Source organism: Oryctolagus cuniculus, chromosome 7 (genome assembly GCF_964237555.1).
Source record: "Oryctolagus cuniculus chromosome 7, mOryCun1.1, whole genome shotgun sequence".
NCBI classification, from domain to species: Eukaryota; Metazoa; Chordata; class Mammalia; order Lagomorpha; family Leporidae; genus Oryctolagus; species Oryctolagus cuniculus.
In genome coordinates, this window is record NC_091438.1 from 4,663,838 (window position 1) to 4,683,255 (window position 19,418).

The 19,418-nt window shown below is 40.1% G+C and overlaps 1 protein-coding gene across 7 annotated transcripts in view; it reads left to right on the forward strand.

Annotated features, from left to right (window-relative positions):
* PAPPA2 (pappalysin 2) overlaps positions 1-19,418 on the forward strand; it is a 611,815-nt gene that overhangs the window by 274,152 nt on the left and 318,245 nt on the right. For all 7 annotated transcript variants that reach the window (XM_070077165.1, XM_051856950.2, XM_070077164.1 and 4 more), the window contains 2 exons: positions 13,173-13,289; positions 13,927-14,043. The gene's annotated coding sequence lies outside the window, so the exon portion shown is untranslated. The remainder of the gene's footprint in view (positions 1-13,172; positions 13,290-13,926; positions 14,044-19,418) is intronic.

Consider the following 19,418-nt stretch of genomic DNA (forward strand, 5'->3'; position numbering starts at 1 on the left):
GGAGCCAGGTGCTTCTCCTAGTCTCCCATGCGGGTGCAGGGCCCAAGGACTTGGGCCATCCTCCACTGCACTCCCGGGCCATAGCAGAGAGCTGGCCTGCAAGAGGAGCGACCAGGACAGAATCTGGTGCCCCGACTGGGACTAGAACCCCGTGTGCCGGCGCCACAGATGAAGGATTAGCCTATTGAGCCGTGGCACCGGCCAAGGGGAAATCTTAAATACTGTTGGGGGAATGTGAATTAATACAGCCATATGTAAAACCGTATGGAGGTTCCTCAAAAACCTGAAAATAAATCTTCCATGTGATTCGTCAGTCTACCTACTACAGGGCATACATCCAAAGGAAATGAAGTTGGTTTGTTAAAGAGATACTTGTACTTCCATTTTTACTGCAGCGTTGTTTGCACTAGTCAAGACTGACCTGGCATCAGGTGCTCTAGGGGGTTGGATGCATTTTGGCATATGTCAACTCTGATAGGCTTGGCAGGTACCGCTGGGACTTGGTGGGGACCTGTGATCATGGGCACCAGGCATAAGCAGCCTGGCACCAGTCTGAGTGGACAGAGGACTGCCTTTGTCTGTGTCCTCCATCCTTGGGCATATAGCAGGGGACCACAGGACAGTGTTGGACTCAGTGCTTTGTTGCCAAAGTCTAACACTGGGCAGAGGAGAAGTGTTTCTGTCCCAGGGCAAATACTTTGATGATGTCTCAGCATCAGCCAGAGATCTGTGCTCTCGTGAGACAGACTTGTTCGGGCATGTATTACCACCACGCTTTCACAGACCTGGTAGCACAGGACTTGGCAACTGTGAGACACAGGTGTGCCCCAAAAACGACATGCCTACAATGCTGCAAAGATGCTTCTATACTGCTCCTGCAATCTTGGGCAGATAAGAAGGATCACAGCATTTCCTTGGGACTCAGTGCTAGGCTGATAAAGCTTAGCAGTGAGCAGACCCTAATGGCCCCTGTCCCTGGACCAGTGCTTGCAGAAAGAGCCTCTGGGCCTGCTTCAGTTCCCAACAGAACTCTCTAGTTCCAGTTGAGCAGTCTGATACCCCAGACAGCGTCATCAGTGTCTGACAGGTATGGCATCGAGGAATGAGCCCACCTTAGCAGCAGACAGACCACAGCAGGATGAGTTTTGATGCTACCTCCACACTGCACTGATCTTGGTGGGTTGAGGGGTGTGGTATGATATGGCACTTTGCCATTTGTGGACCAAGAAGTCTGAACATACAACATGCCCAGGAAGAGGCTTTTAAGGATGGATTGCCCATTTTTAGGTCCTTCTCCAGTTTATACTGAGCAATTCATCAATTGATTGGAGAAAATTTGAGTTTTCAGAGTATTGTAAAACTGAATCAATAAAAATATATCAAAGGCAGACCTGGGGCAAATTGCGACCTAAGGTACCATCTGTTGCTGAAGTAGCACGAGTATCCATAGGCTGAGAGAAAACAAGCAGACTACTTAGAATTTCTAGAGGGACATCCACAGATGAAGCCAGACTACTATGACTAATCCTTCAATGCACAGATGATGTTGAACACTGCTGACAAGCATCTGAGGATGATGGCCTCAAATAAAGAACAAAATAAAGTGCCAGGAACTAACCATCAAGAAATTGAATTTCCAAATACTAAGATGAAGATTTCAAAATAGCTATTTTAAGCAAACTCAGTGAAATTCAAGAGAACACAGAGAAAAAACTCAATTTTCTAACAGTAACTTGATAGAGATGGAAATAATTAAACAAAATCAAGTAGGAATTCTTCAACTGAAAAGTGCACCAATTGAAATTAAAAATATAATAGAGGACATTAATAGAATACATCAAAATAAGAAAGAATCATAGAACGGCACCGCGGCTCACTAGGCTAATCCTCCGCCTTGCAGCGCTGGCACACCGGGTTCTAGTCCCAGTTTGGGCCCTGGATTCTGTCCTGGTTGCCCCTCTTCCAGGCCAGCTCTTTGCTGTGGCCAGGGAGTGCAGTGGAGGATGGCCCAAGTGCTTGGGCCCTGCACCCCATGGGAGACCAGGATAAGTACCTGGCTCCTGCCATCAGATCAGCACGGTGCGCCGGCCGCAGCGGCCATTGGAGGGTGAACCAACAGCAAAAGGAAGACCTTTCTCTCTGTCTCTCTCTCTCACTGTCCACTCTGCTTGTCAGAAAGAAAGAAAGAAAGAAAGAAAGAAAGAAAGAAAGAAAGAAAGAAAGAATCATTGAACTTGAAGACAGGCCATATGAAAATAGATATTTGAAGGATAAAAAAATAGAATCAAGACAAATGAAGAAAGCTTACAGATAATATGGAATGGCACAAAAAAAGCAAATATTTGAGTTATTGGGAATTAGATAGATGCCAAACAGATAAAGCATATTCAGACAGATAATGAAAGAAGACATTCAAAGCATAGAGAAAAATACAACTAACCAGGTACAGGAAGGCCAAAGTTCCCCAGTCATATTCAGTCCAACCAAGTCTGTACCAAGACTTGTTCTTTCCAAGTTCTCCAAAGTTAAAAATAAAAAGATGATTCGCAAAGCCACAAGAGAAAAAAGCAAGGAACATATAAAATTGCAATAAAGAGATACTAAAAAGTAAGAAGAAAATATCAAAATATAAAAAACTTATTAGCAAGAGTAACTATACAAATTCAAAATACTCTAATATTGTAAAGGTGGCATGTAAAACACTTCTATATTTATTGTTAAGACTAAAAAAATTTACAGTCACTACATTAAAATGTTAAAGACAATAACAAGATAGGTCAAATGCAATAGCAAATATTCAAAATGCAGCGAGAAATGAAGCACAAACATAGAATCTTTTTAGAATTACTTTTCTCTTTCTTTTCTGTTTGTCTCTTTCCCAATCTTTATAATCAATGTTAAGTTGTTATCGTTTCAAGATAACTTGTTATGGCCAAAAGAAAATTTTTGTAAGCCTCATTGTAACCACAAAGCAAGAGGCTATAACAGCCTAACCAACAATAAAAAACAAGTAATCACAGTACACCACTGGAGGAAATCACTTAACCACAAATGAAGATTGTAAGAGAGGGAGAAACAAAAGAACTACAGTAAAAATTCAAAAGAAAAATCAAGACGGCAATAGTAATACCTTACCTATCAATAATTACCTTAAATGTCAATGGACTAAATTTTCCAATTAAAAGACAAAATTATTTAAAAACAGGACCCAAGTATGTGCTGCTAGCAGGAAACTTACTTCTCCTCTAAGGACACACATAGACTGAGAGTGAAAGGATGGAACAAGATATTCCATGAAAATGGAAACCCCTAAAACAATACTAGCAATATTTCAATCAAATAAAATAGATTTTAAATCAAAAATATTAAAAAGAAAACAAAAATATATATAGTGATAAAGTGTTCAACCCAGCAAGAAGAAACAACACACACACACACACACACTCAATATTGGAGCAACTAAATATGTAAAGCAAATATTGAGAAACCTAAAGGTAGAGATAGATTCCAGTGCAATAATAGGAGAAGGCTTTAACACTTAAATTGACAGATCCTGTAGACAGAAGTCACAAAGAAACAACAAGGTTGAATTGCACCCTGGATCAATCGGATTTTATAGGCATCCACAGAACGTTTCATCCAACAATGGCCTCTTCTCCCCAGCAGATGGAACATTTTCCAGGACAGATCACACGGTAGGTAACAAAGCAAATCTCAACAAATTTAAGAGAGTAGGAATCTTTTCTAATTATAGTGCAATAAAAATAGAAATCGGCAATAAGAACAACTTTGGAAATTTCACAAATACATGGAAATTAAACAGTTTACTGCTGAACAGTCAATGGATCAAAGAAATCATGGAGGAAATAAAAAAATCTCTTGAAATGAATGGAAATGGAAACACAACATACCAAAATCTATGGGATACAGCAGAAAAAAATAGCAGTACTAATAAGGAAGTGTATAGCAATCAATGCCTGCATCAAAAAACTAGTGAGATCTCAAATAAACAACTGGACAATGTACTTAAAGGAACTATTAACCAAGAACAAATGAAATTAAATTTGTAGAAGGAAATAAATCATAAAACTCAAAGCACAAATAAATGACATAAATATATATATATAGATCCATGAAATAAAAAACTTATTTGAAGATAAATGAAATTGATAAACACTTAGACTATAAAACAACAGAGAGAATTCAAATATGTAGAATCAGAGATGAAAATGGAGACATTGAAACTGACGTCACAGAAATACAAAGGATTTTTGGACATTATTGTAAACAATTATATGGCAAGGAATTCAGTAACCTAGAAGTAATGGATGAATTTTTGGATACATATGCCTTGCCAAGAATGAGTTATGAGAAAACAGAATACCTAAATAGACCATTAATGAATAGCAAGATTGATCAGTAATGAAAAGCATCTCCCATAAAAAGGAAGCCCAAGAATGGATGGCTTTACTGACAAACTCTACAAAGCTTTCAAAGAAGAATTAACACTAATCCTTCTTCAAGTATTTCAAAAAATGGAAAAGGAAGGAATTCTTCCAAACTCATTCTATGAGGCTAGCATTACCTTGATACCAAAATCAGACAAAGACCTGACCAAAAAAAAAAAAAAAAAAAAAAAAAAAAGGAAAGAAAGAAAGAATGCTACAGGCAAATATCTTTGAGGGAAGTTATGGGGGGGGCATTGTAATCCATAAACTGTACTTTGGAAATTTATATTTACTAAATAAAAGTTTAAAAAAAAAAACTCAACAAAATAATCTCAAATTGAATCCACTAGCACATTAAAAAGACTTACCCTGATCACTTATCGGGATGCAGGGAAGGTTCAACATATGTAGATTGGTAGATGTATTGTGCCACATCAAAAGAATGAAGGACAAAAGTCATATAATCATTTTCATAGACGCAGGAAAGGCCTTTTATAAAAGCCAGCAATGCTTTATGATAAACGCTGATCAAATTAGGTCTGGAAGGAACAAACCTCAATAGTTTGAGGCCATATATACAAACCTGTAAGCTAATGTATTACATGAAGAAAATCTGAAGGCCTTCTCTAGCATCTGCAACAAGACAAGAATGCCCACTTTCACCATTTTTATTCAACATAGTACTAGTGGTCCTAGCTAGAGCCATTCAACAAGAGAAAGAAACGAAGGGCATCCAAATTGGAAAGGCAGTCAAACTGCCCATTTACAGACACCATAGCCTTTCAAAAGGAAAACTCCCACAGACTCCACCAAAAAGCTGTTAAAAAACGAAAACACAAATTCTGGGAAGTTACAGGAAATAAGATAAATATAAAAAATCAGTAACATTGGTATATACCAAGAATAATTACTATAAAAAAGAAATCATGAAAGCAATTCAATTTCCAATAGCTACAAAAATAAAACAAATGAGTAAAATATCTGAAAATAAATTCAACCAGAGATGAAAGATTTCTACAATGAGAACTTTCGTCATTATATATGAAAGACCTTGAAAAGGACACAAAGAAATTGAAGATGTTGTGTATTTGAATAATCACTATCATTAACATGTGCATACTATACAAAGCATTTTTGGATTCAATGCAATCCCTATGGAAATCCCACATACATTTTTCACCCAAGTAGAAATAACTACAAAAGAATGCAAATAGCCAAAGCAATCCTCAGGGAAAAGAACAGTTTCACCTTAGAATGCATTACAAAGATACGGTAACTAAAACATCATGGTACTGGTATAAAAACAGATCCACAGACAAATGGAACAAAATAAAAACCTTAGAAGTAACCCACACATATAAAGCCAACTGATTTTTGACAGAAGTGCTAAGGATATATATTGGAGAAAGGATAATCTGTTTTTAATAAATAATGCTTGGAAAATTGGGTATTTACATGCAGAAGAATGAAATCAGATTGGTATCTCTTGCCATGTATAAAAATCTACTAAAAATGGATTAAAGACCTAAAATTAAACAAAAATAGATTAAAGTCCTGAAACTTTGAAATTATTAGAAGGAAAAATAGGGAAAACAAATTCAGGACATTGGAATAGGCAAGGATTTTTTTGGACTGAAACTCCAAAGCACAGGAAACAAAAGCCAAAATAGACAAATGGGATTTCATCAAATTACAGAGCTTTTGCCACAGAAACAGAGATCTTCAACACAGTGAAGAGACATTCTACATGAAAAATTTATTTACAAGGTATCTCTCTGACAGGAGGTTAATATCCAGAATATATAAAAAGCTCAAACATCTTAATAGCAGAAAATCAATTTTAAAAATGAGCAATGAGCAGTGTGTCTAAATGAGCAGTGGATAGCAAAGGAAGGCTTAAAAAATGCTCAGCATCACTGATCATCAGCAAAATGCAAATCCAGATCACAGTGAGGGGACAGCACCACATGTTAAGCTGCCACCTGCAGCACATCCCACATGGGCACATCTTTGAGCCCTGCTGTTTTATTTCTGATCCAGCTCCTTGCTAATTCACCTGGGAAAGCAGCAGCAGATGATCCATGTGCTTGGGCCCCTGCCACCCATGTAAAAGTCCTGGATGGAGTTCCAGGCTCCTGGCTCTACCTTTCAAATAAATAAGAAAATTAGATAGATGATAAATAGATAGATAGATAGATAGATAGATAGATAGATAGATAGAGATATTACCAGAGGCTGGGAAGGGAAGTGGAGAAGGAGGGATGGGAAAAGGTTGATTGACAGGTACTAGCGTACAGCTAGATACAAATAAGAAGTTCTGAGATTCTATTGTGTAGTAGGGTGACTATAGATAGTATTATTGTACTATGTATTTCTCTATTTAAAAACCCATAACATAGATTTTTAGATGCTTTCACTATAAAGGAATGTCAGATGCTTGAAAGGATAAATGTATTTATCCTGACTGGATATTTCAAAATGTATACATGAAACAAAGCATCACATAACACTCAATAAATATGCACAATATTTACATGTTTGTTAAAAAATAAATTTAGAGAAAGAATTAAACATTTTTGAGACAGTTGATCTCCCCAGAATTACAGAGTAGAATTGTGGTCACAGAGGTTAGGAGAGATTGAGGGGAGAAGGAATTGGAAGATGTTCGACCATGGCACCAAAATGCAATTACATAAGGAGAATTAGTTCTGGTGTTCTATTGCACGGCAGGGCAACTATAATCTACAACAATTTATTGCACATTTAAAAATAATGAGAAGAGAAAAATTCAACATTCTCAACACATACAAATGATAAGTGTTTGAATGCATGGAAATGCTAATTACTCTAATTTGGTCATTATTCATTGTATTCATGTATCAAATTAGCATACTTCAACCTATAAATATGTATAATTATTATGTGTCAATTTAAAAAAATGAAAAAAATTATATGAAATTTGAACTGTAAGAAACATTAAAAGATATTCTTGAGAAATTTAGAGCAATGCAAAGAAGTAAAGAAGCTTAAACATTGTAAATATATAAGTAAATTAAATTTTTTCATTTTCAAATTTCTTCAAAAGATGATCAACGGTTTGAAGCAAGAGTAGTAATACATGCAGATGTAAAATATGTGACAGCACGAAGGTTGGGAGGGTGGAAATGGAAGAATACTGATGTAAGTGGTACAGTAGTATTTGAAGGTAGACTGTGATAAATAAAAATGTTTATTTTAGGGGCTGGCTTTGTGGCGTTAGCAGATAGACAGTGCCTATATGGGCTGGTTCTAGTCCCAGCTGCTCCGCTTCTGATCCAGCTCTCTGCTAATTGCCTGGGAAAAGCAGTATAAGATGGCCAAAGTTCTTGGGCCCCTGTCACTCACATGGGAGACCCGGAAGAAATTCCAGTCTCTTGGATTCAGCCTGGCCCAGCCCCAGCCATTGTAGTCATTTGGGGAGTGAACCAGCAAATGGAAGATTGCCCTCTCTGTCTATCTCTCTCTGTGTGTGTGTCTAACCCTGGCTTTAAAATCAATAAATAAATTCTTAAAAGAATATTTATTTAAAACCCTTAAAAGCAACCACACACACACCTCCACATGCAAACAGAAAATTGAACAACAGAAAGGTAGAGATGTGCCAATAGTAGAGATAAAACTCAATCATAAAATACAGCATTTAATTTAATTTAATCCAAAAGGAAGTTGGGAAAGAACATAAAAGAAATAATTATAGGACAGATAAGAACAACTATTGAGACAGTCACTTCAAACTTAGCCACAAAAATAATCATGATAAATATAATCTCTTCAGACATTTCAGTGAAAGAACTGACATTAGAATGAATAAATAAATAAAATCAATTATTCTTATTTTTATACACATATGAAAAGTTTATGTGACTTTAAACAAAAAGTCACAAATAAAATAAACAGATGAAAATATACACTGTATAAGCACTAATCAAATCAAAACTGGAGTCATTGTTAATAGCAGAAAAAGTAGATTTCATAACAAGGTTGTATGTTACCAGGAATTATGAAACAGGAAAAGCATTTCAAAAAATATAATCCTGTTCATGTTTCTAAGTCTTAATAAACAAGGGTTAGAGGTACATTTTATTGTGCTTCTGACTTAGAGTGCCTACAAAAAACTGCAGTGAATATCATACTTCATGACGAACAATCCAATATTTTCCACTTAAGATTATGAGCAAGTCAAGGTTGCTCATTTTTTTATTATATTTTTAGGATGTTTGTTTCCATAACATGTATTGAACAGTTTGCCAGTAATCCCTAGCAGGTTGTGACGGTTAATCTTATGTGTCAACTTGATTGGGCTAAGGGAGGCCTTTATTAGCTGATAAAATACATTTTCTTAGTGTGTCTGTGAGGGTCCTTGTGTAAGAAGTTAGCATGTTAATGAGTAGACTGAGCAAAGATTACTGTTACCAGTGTGGCTGGGCACCGACCTGTCAGCTGAGGGCCCAGCTAGAACAAGCAAGCGGGTGGAGGAAGCACACAGGCTCTCTGTGCCCACACCAGGGACTTCCACTTTATCCAGCCCTGCTACATACACATTCTGGCCCTCTTGCCTTGGGGCTTGGCCAGAGGTACACAGCCAGCTCCCTGGCCCTCGGACTCAGGGTAGGACTTACACGATTGGCTACTCTGGTTGTCTGACCTTCGAGCTTGGACTAGAGTCACATCATCAGCTTTCCTAGTTCTCTAGCCTACAGACCAACTGTGGGTTTCTCATCTTCCATAGTCATGGGAGCCAATCCTTTCTAATATATTTCTGTATACTTATAGATATCCTGTTGGGTCTGCTTCTCTGAAGAACCCTGAGTAATTCACAGAAGGATTTTACACACACACACACACACACACACACTCATGCGTATACAATTGCAGACAGCACAATGGTTGTTACGAGGTGACTTGTGCTTCTCTCAAATTCATATGTGGAAGCCCTAACTTCCAGCACCTCAAAATGTGAATGAGGCTATTAGGATAGGCCCTGTTCCAATGTGAATGGCGTCTTTATAATGAAAGAAAATTTGGACACGCGAAGAGACATCAGGGGCGCACCTGTATGGAGGAAAAACCACCTGAGGGCACAGAGGGAAGACGGCCATGCTCCAGTCAAGGAGAGAAGCCTCAGGAGAAACCAGCTCTGCTCCATCCTGATCTCGGACTTCTGACCCCCAAAAGTGCGGGTGATGCTTTTCTGCTGTTGAACTACTCAGTCTGTGGTATTTTATTAGCAAACTAATGCAATGATATAGTTTAATTAAAAACCTGAAAATATTTTAAAATAAATATATTAGAACTACTAAATAAGTTTTCTAAGATCATAGGGTACAAGATTAATATATAAAAATCAACTTTATTTCTACATACCAGCTACAAACAATTAAAAAATTTAGACTGAAATGTAATACCCTTACAATATCCAATATAAAACACAAAATCACAAATTCTTAGGGATAATTTAGCAAAATACTTTTAATGCTTGTGTAATGAAAACTTTAAAGCATGGATAATGAAAACTAAAGAATTAAATAAATGGAGAGATATGGCATGCTTCTGGATCCAAAGACTTAATATTCTAAGTCAGTTCTCCCTCAAGTTGGTTAACAGATTCACTGTAATCCCAGCTTTTATTTCATAAGTTCTGTGTAAATTGACATGCTCATTCTAAAATTTATATGGAAATGTAAAAGGTCTTGCATAGCCACAACAATTTTAAAAAAGCAAAACAGAGTAGGAAGCATTATACAAAGCTACAGTATTCAAAAGAGTGTCCTGCTTGTGTAAGGATAGTACATGACACAAAACAAAGTCGAGATGAAGACCCCTATGGATGTGGCTGATTCGTTTTGACAAAGGAGTAAGGCAAAATTCAATAGGCTAGTCTTTTAAGTATATGATGCCAGAACTAATGACTATTCATATGGCAAATATCAGCCTTGAGCCTTACTCTCTATCTTTTTTTTTTTTAAAGATTTATTTATTTGAGAGTTAGAGTTACACAGAGAGCGAAGGAGAGGCAAAGACAGAGGTCTTCCATCTGTTGGTTCACTCGCCAGTTGGCAGCAACAGCTGGAGCTGTGCTGATCCAAAGCCATGAGCAAGGAGCTTCTCTAGGTCTCCCACATGGGTGCAGGGGCCCAAGGACTTGAATCATCTTCTACTGCTATCTCAGGCCATAGCAGAGAGCTGGATTGGATGTGGAACAGCCAGGACTTGAACCGGCATCCATATGGGATGCTGGCACTGCAGGCTGTGGCTTTACCCACTACGTCACAGTGCCAGCCCCACATAAACATTCTTTTTTTAAAATATTTATTTATTTATTTATTTGAAAGTCAGAGTTGCAAAGAGAGAGGAGAGGCAGAGAGAGAGAGAGAGAGAAGTCTTCCATCCCATGGTTCACTCGCAAGATGGCCGCAATGGCCGTAGCTGTGCCAATCTGAAGCCAAGAGTCAAGAGTTTCCTCCGGGTCCCCCACGTGGGTTCTGGGGACCAAGGACTTGGGCCATCTTCCACTGCTTTCCCAGACCATAGCAGAGAGCTGGATTGGAAGAGGAGCAGCCGGGACTAGAACTGGCACCCATATGGGATGCCGGCGCTTTAGGCCAGGGCGTCAACCCACTGTGCCACAGCGCCGGCCCCCACATAAACATTTTTAACATAAAAGTTTAAACTATGAAACTTCTAGAGGAGAAAAAGAAAAAAAATCTTTGCAACTTTGATAAGCAAAGCTGTATTTTGACAAAGAAAATATGAAAGAGTGATGACTTAGACTGAATCAAAATACAATCTCCTGAAAAGCTACTATTAAAGAAGTCAGGACATGGATTGAGAAAGAATACTTGTGATAGTGTATAAGACAAAAGACTTGTATTTAGAATATATAAGGAACATTTGCAGCTTCAAAATAAAAATAAACATAGTCCAATAAGAAATGGCAAAATGTTTTATCCACTTTGCAAAGAAGACATAGCACAAGCATTTAGCCCAACAGACAGATGCTGGCTTCTCATATTGTAGTGCCTGGGTTTGAGGCTCAGTTCTGTTCCTAATTCCAGCTTTCTGCTAATATGGGCCCTGGGACATAGAAAGTGATGATGGCTTGAGTAGCTGAATCTGTAGCACTCATGTGGGAGGTCTAGGTTGAATTTCTGGCTTCCAGTGGGCATTTGGTGAGTGAACCAGTGGATGGGAGCTTGCTCTTGCTCTTTCTCTATCTCTCAAATTATATTTAAAAAAAAGAATACACCTAAGTGGCCAACAAGCACATGAAAATATACTTAATAGAATTACACATCAGAAAAACAATTAAAATTACAATGACATTCCACTACATATTTACCAAAATAGAAAAAAAAATGACTACATGAAGTGCTGACAATAATGTGGCACAATTGAAACTCTTATACCTTGCTGGTACAACCAATTTGCAAAAACAGTCTGGCAGTTTTTTTAAATAAAGTTACACATATGCTGTACAACTCAGTAATCCCTTTTCAAGAGAAATGAAAACACACAAGATTTGTACAGGATGGTTCATAGATACTTAAATCATGATAGTTCCAAACTTGTGGATTGTCTACTTGTATGTAAGATGTACATATTACATGCCCTTGAGCAGTCTTGACTAGCACTTTCTGCAAAGAGCACTACACACACACACACACACATGTGCACACACAGATTTACACACACACAAGCTCTGCACACATGTACACACTCACACTGCAATCTCAATATGACTGGTTGCAGGAGGTTTGTTACATATGACAGTGAAGAAAATAAACTACTACTAATATGTGCAACAACACAGAGGACTCTCAAGCGCATTATGCCATATGAGAGATGCTGGATAAAAGAATGCATACTCCATCTTTCATTTATAAGAAGTTCAATAACTGATCAATCTAATCTATAACAGAAGTCATTAGCTGTCTAGAGCAAGAGGTAGAGAAATTGACTGGAACAAATGGGAACTTGAGGGTGATGGAAATGGTATATAATGATACTTCAAAATACTCATGGAAAGTGTAATTAAAGCATGTATTTATTTATTTGAAAGAGTTACAGAGACAGGTAGAGACAGAGAGAGAGGTCTTCTATCCACTGGTTTACTCCCCAAATGGCCACAATGGCTGGAGCTGAGCTGATCTGAAGCCAGGAGCCAGGAGCCAGGAGCCAGGAGCCAGGAGCCAGGAGCTTCTTCCAGGTCTCTCACATGGGTTCAGGGTCCCAAGCACCTGGGCCATCCTCTGTTGCTTTCCCACGCACACTAGCAGGGAGCTGGATCAGAAGTGGAGCAGTTGGGACTCGACCTGGTGCCCATATGGGATGCTGGCGTTGCTGGCTAAGGCTTTAACCTGCTGAACACTAGCGCTGGCCCTGGAAGTGTAATTATAAGGTAGGTTTATTTTGGTGCCAAATTATTTTTTGAAATTCATGCACATGGAAAACCTCCAAAATGTTCATAAAATATGTATTATGAAAAAACCGTGCATGGAGTATTTTTTTGCCAAAATAAAATTTGTCTTTTAATTATTTCTTTTCATGAATAGTATACTTAAATTAGGTATTTTGGTTTGTGAAAATCATTGTTCACTAATGATGACAAAAATATTTTAAAATATTAATAAAATACTAAAATAAATATAATTTGATATTAAAATATTTATGTGGTGCCCTTTACAGAAACAATGCAAGAGGGACAACGCCAGGCCAGAAGACAATGCTTCTAAGCTTCAGATTAAGCCTGAGTTGTTCCAGACATTTCGTGGGAGAGTATGGATTTTGACAAATTTAGGAATGGTATGACTCTTCAAACTGTGGAGGGCTCTGTGGGGGTCGCTGGCTCCCTCGCTTCTCAATGAGAACTACACCACTGACTTTCTTGGGTCGCCATGATTGTTGAGCTCACTCTTCACAGCCCCTCTCTCTTTCTCTCATCATCTACATCTCCTGTTGTTTCTGTTTTTCTAGACAACCTTCACTGGCACAGATTATCTTTCACTTGTTTCCCTCAAACTCTACAGCTCTCTTTCATATTTCTCTCATATTCTTGTTACTTGGTTATAATGTTCTAGATTTTTGAGCAATTTCATTTTTTCACCTTTTTAACTCCAAACAACATTTTCCCTAGTTTCTTCATAAATTGTTTCAAAAAGAACCACCTATTTCTTTTCTCTCACCCTCCTCTGCTTCCTTCCCTACTTCCCACTTGTTAAGATGTTTACCAAAATGGAAAGTATGAGAAGAAAAACACAGCACAGGTTAGACAAAAGGTTGGAGAGTGGATTTCTCATCTTAGCACTTCTATAAACCAGTTGTTTTATCTTGTTACACTTGGCTAATTGCTCATTCCACAAACTTTCCCTGATTCTGGCCTCAATTTCTCCATCTGTGCAATGAGAGGATTGAGATCCATTATCTCTTCTCCCTCCTACAGGTTTTCACTGAAGGACTGGTAGAGGCCTCACAATTTTCTCATGGATGCACTGTGTCCTGAGTTAGATGACGTTCGTGTCCTGCTGGCGTCTTGAGAGTGGAGGGAAATGCATTTCAGGTACCTTCTGTGGGCTCAGGTGAAAGGCAGGCAGCCTATATGAGCTTGCCCTTGAGGAGTCATGACAATGACCACTTTCTCCAAGAACACCCCTGCCACCCGTACCCCACATGCAATCTCAGTGTGGCTGGGTGGGGGGAGTTTCATGACCCTCGTTTTGCAGTAACTACCTGAGAGAGACTAGAGGATACTCCATGATACTCCGGAACGTAGCCCAGATCCACCTCTGGAGTTTCCCTTCACCGTGTTGATTCAGGTTAGCAGACTGCGACCCCAGGACAAAATCCACACAGGCTCACTTTGACTCAACCCTTGATTTGCTGCAGCTGGGGCTCAGCACGGATAGTAACCTTTTGATAAAACAGACTTAAAAAAAAAAAGTAAGTGTATTTCCCCCATGCCTTCTTCATGAGATGATTCCATTTAGAAGAAATTTTGACTTTAATCAAATTTTGGGCATGCCTAGGACATCCTGGTGGCAATGACAGACTAGAGAGGGCCAGGCTTATCCATGATAGAGGGCAGCCATCATCCTCCACCACCAAGGTGACCCTCACCCAGGGTGAAAATCTCTTTTGAGCTCCTGATGTGTACTAAGCATTGTGGAAGAAACAACACAGAATAAGAACAAAGGCCTGGAGTCCGACTGCCTTGGTCCTAGCCCTGTTTTACCAGCTGTGTGATCATGGATAAGATACTCATGATATTCCCTAGACTTTAGTTTTATCATCAGTAAATGAGGGAGAACTAAAATATATACCTGCTAAAATTTACCTGAGATAGTGCCCATAAAACACAGAAAGCTATATTTGGAACTTGGAAAATCTGTAATAACTGTTTGCAAATATCATTATCACCAGGGGAGAGGAACTTGTAAAAATGATAGCAGGGCAGCACCCAGAGGAAGCAGCCATTATTTCTGACCAGGGTGAGGGGAATGCTTTCCAGAGGAAAGGATCTGAGACAGCTCTAGAGAATGGCTGGGCTTGGACAGAAGGGAACTGCAAAGGGCACGCTGGTGAGATGGGTCAGCAGTGCAGCTCCCACATGATCTCATCCAGGAGGCTGCCATCACCCAGACTCTAAAAATAACGAGCCCCATGCTCGCAATGGGGGTGACCACGGTGGAAGGTCGGTCAGGCAGCAGCCTGTTCATAGACTTCCTGCTGAACCTAAACAGATTTCTCAGACCAGTGACTCATCAACAAGACAAACTGGATGTACCTGTTGCATAAATCCGGTGCTTTTGGTTTATTTTTATCTTGCCTCTGTAACTCTTCTTTGTTGCATTATTCATACCCAGTGCACTGGATGAGATGGGCTCAGATACAGACTCAGACTTCCATTTTGGAATTGTTTACCTTTTATGCATTTTTGTGGCCAAGGGAATGAGTTTTATTTATTTATTTATTTATTTATTTATTTATTTAAGAAGTGGAGCCACAGACAGAGAGAGGGAGAGACAAAGATTCTCCATCTGCTGTTCACTCCCCAGAGGGTTGCAATGGTCAGAGCAGGGCCGATCTGAAGCCAGGATTCAGGAGCTTCCTCCGCGTCTCCCACATGGGTGCAAGGGTCGAGGCTCTTGGGCCATCTTCTACTGCTTTCTCAGGCCATAAGCAGAGTGTTGGATCAGAAGTGGAGCAGCCAGAACACAAACAGGTGCCCATGTGGGATGCCAGCGCCGCAGGTGGAGGCATAGCCCACTACGCCACAGTGCCAAAATATGGGGAAGAGCTTTGCCTCTGCACTCCATCCCACAGTGTGGAAGCCATTATTCCCTTTCTGTGGGTGCGTGAGTAGAATTAACATTTACTGATGTTGCATTAGGCACTTTCGTCTGTTTCTCATGTAGTCCTCACAACAACCCTTGGAAGGAGGTGTTGCTCTGTTTTGGGGGTGAGACTCACCCTGGTGAAGTGAGCTGGCCTGCATCAGCTGGAGCAAATGTGAGACGTTCTGCTTTGGGGGGACTCTCTCTAGTGGCTCTTGCTCTTGTCACAGGATGGCATGTTTTCAAGACAGCAACAGTTGGGAAGGGCAACCGTGTGTGAGAAGGCAGAGCTAGGTCTCCCTCAAGCTCATGTCCATGGTCATGGAGTATCTCATCACCAGTGCAAGATTTTCAGCCATGTCCTTGGAAGTCAAACAGGGAGAGCTTAACTCTCCACTTTGTGACAGGCTTTCACACACCTAACGGAAGTGTAGTTGTCAATACCATCCTCTCACCTGCTTTAGTATTTTCTTTCGATGGCAAAACAGTTCCCACTAGGAGGCAAAGAAAAGTAAGTGGCAGCAGTGGTGTGATTGCTTGTGTCCCTCCTAAATCCCTGTTGTAAGTTCATTGAGTAGTGGGACCTTCAGAGCTGAGATTAGTGCCTTTGTTCAAGGCTTGAGGGGAGATTGGGCTCTTCTGTCCCTTCTCCCTCACCAGGGCAGAGTCTGTCCCTTCAGGAGGATGCAAGAACGAGGTGCACTCTGGGAAACAGGGTGGACCCTCCCCAGACACAGAATCCACCTGTACCTTGACCTTGCATTTCTCAGCCTCTAGACTGAGAGCACTAAGTTTCTGATGTTTGTAAACCACCATGCTGAGGTATGCTGTTAAAGTAGCCAGAGCAGACTGAGGCGGCACTCATGTGACAACCCTCAGAGATCTGAGTGGCTGTTGAATTTACCGTATACATGAATGACATTTGTTTGTGTGAATGGGTTTTCTCAGCTACTGAATGAATAGTGACACCTGTCTTCGCCGTTTTCCATTTTATTGGACTTAAAACATCTGTATACTTCCTGCTCTGTGATGTTAATGTGAATAAAATAGGAGAACTCTTAAAAATGAGTAAATTTTCAGAATGAGTGAACCTACAATTCCCATACAAGAGTTCCATTCCTCCCACATTCCCATCTTGATAGAGACTCTTCCTCGCTATTCCTCATCAATTAGGAGAAGATTTCTGTTAGTTAAAATGCTCTTTTCTCATGAAAAAGCCAACACCACAATGGCACGGTCCCCTTTCTTCCCCCGCCTGCCTTGCTTTGACTGGTGCTGAGATTAATTGGGCCACTATCAATCTGCTAAAAGACAGCAAATCAGGAGTGGCAGGTGCAAGGAGGGAAGCATGAATATTAATTAGCTGAGATTCCAAACAGAAGCCTTTTAATTATATTAAATTGTACAGGCCTGCAGGCAGTGAGGTGGTTCCTGCTGTAAATCTGTCGACAGGCCATTACCCTGGCAACGTCAATGCGTTTTAATGAATGAATATATACATTTCAAGTGGGGGAGAGAAAAATACTTTCATGTTTATAAATATTAAAAAGAAAACTATCAATGTGAGGAGATATCTGTGACAGCTCTTCACAGGCCGGAGGTGTTTTGGGGGAGGCAAATCCCAGGCTGTGAAACTAAAGCCTGTGGCTAATATGGAGACTGATACAATTAAAAACAGGTGCCTGGAAGCTGGGGCAGCCAGAGGCTCCACTTCTCTGCAGGGCAGAGACTGAGGCACTTAAGGAAGTCACACTGACCTTTCAGGCCAACTCAGAATCCTGCACGACAGGAAACCAGGAAGTCAGGTGTCTTTCTCTGGCCCTTGTAAACATGCAGGAAATGTTGCAAGGTTGAAGGGTGGCTGGCCACCATGGAAGAAGGAGCCATAAACTGAGAAGACCTCAGAATTCCAGGCCAATAACGCAGTGAGATTTGGGAAAGCATACTTTAGCAGGTCTACGGTCACCTTGGAAAGGTCCATGGAAGAAAGAGTACATCAGGGAGAACGGGAACACGGGTGGAAAGGAAGGCTGGTCATGGGTTGCTACACAGAGGTCAGGATGCAGTGCTCAGCTCGTCCAGCCCATCCGATTCTGAGAACACGAGGAGAGCATTGCCAGGGAAGTCTCTTACCCTCCTTCCTCCCTCCTACTTAGCTATTTATCTATTCATACACCACTTCTTTCTATTGAGTATTCAAGGTTTCCCACAAGTTTCCTGATTCTAGATCTGTCCAATTTTCTAATGCTTCTGAATGTCCTAATTTTAAATAATAAAATGCATTTGAGGAACCCTGGAGTGCCATGTCCTATGAGCACCTTAGATAATCTTGAGAGTGTCAAGTCCTGGGCTTATATAAATGCAGAGAATTGAAAAAAATCTGTCCTGGTTGATGGAGATGTTAGCCAAAGACTTCATGCCTTTCTGGAGCTACTCTTGATTTATGCTTGATTTTGGAAACCCTGAGAGGAATGAGGAGAAGGGGTAGGAGAGAAAGCTGTCCAGAAGACTCCTAATAATACTTAGACCTTTCTCGTGTTGTAGCTTGATGCTGGCAGCCCGGAAGGGATGATAAGCAGAAAATAATCCTTTTAAATGCAGTTATTTTATCTTTTATTTATTTTTTTTTGACAGGTAGAGTCATAGAGAAAGAGAGACAAAGGTCTTCCTTCCATTGGTTTACTCCCCAAATGGCCACCATGGCTGGCGCTGCGCCGATCCGAAGCCAGGAGCCAGGTACTTTTCCTGGTCTCCCATGTGGGTGCAGGGGCCCAAGCACTTGGGCCGTCCTCCACTGCCCTGCAGGGCCACAGCAGAGAGCTGGGCTGGAAGAGGAGCAACCGGGACAGAATCCAGCGCCCATATGGGATGCCGGCGCCGCAGGTGGAGGATTAACCAAGTGAGCCACAGCGCCGCCCCTTAAATGCAGTTAAAAATTATTCCATGCATTTGGAAATCCAGTCAAAAGTCCTTATTATGCTACAAAGTTTTGTGTGGGTTTCTCAAAGTTAAACTCAGAAGCCATCCACAGTCATGAGTTGTTCCCCTCAGTCTGTGGGGCTGCACTCCCAGAGTGGATGTATATCTCACAGACATTTGCCTAGGAACACAGGCCAGAATATGGAGAACTTAGCAAAAGAAACTTGCGATAAAAAGAAACTCAAAGTGTGTCTCAAATGAAAAAAAAAAAAAAAAAAAAGAAAGAAACCTGAGAAGTATTGCTGTTCAATCACAATAACGGAAGTGTCACACATGTTGTTTTAGAGAGCAGGGATCTCTAAAAAAGTTTAAAAAGTCTTAGACTGCCCTTAATTTAGCATCCTGACTATGAGACATATCAGTATAACTTACTTGCTGTCATTAAGGAGAAAGAAATGATGTTAAAATCACATAGCAGTATGTCTGATATCCATTTAGTTCAATTCATTGGGGACTCAACACCTGCCATGTGCCATTCGTGGGATTAGAATCAAACGATGCAAAGCAGAATAAGACATAATCCTTCTCTCTACCAGACCCTCTTCTTGAGAGATACATGCACAGGTCCCTTGCACACCTCCGGGTAAGTGCAGTAGCAGGGTGTGTACAGGGAAGAAATGGC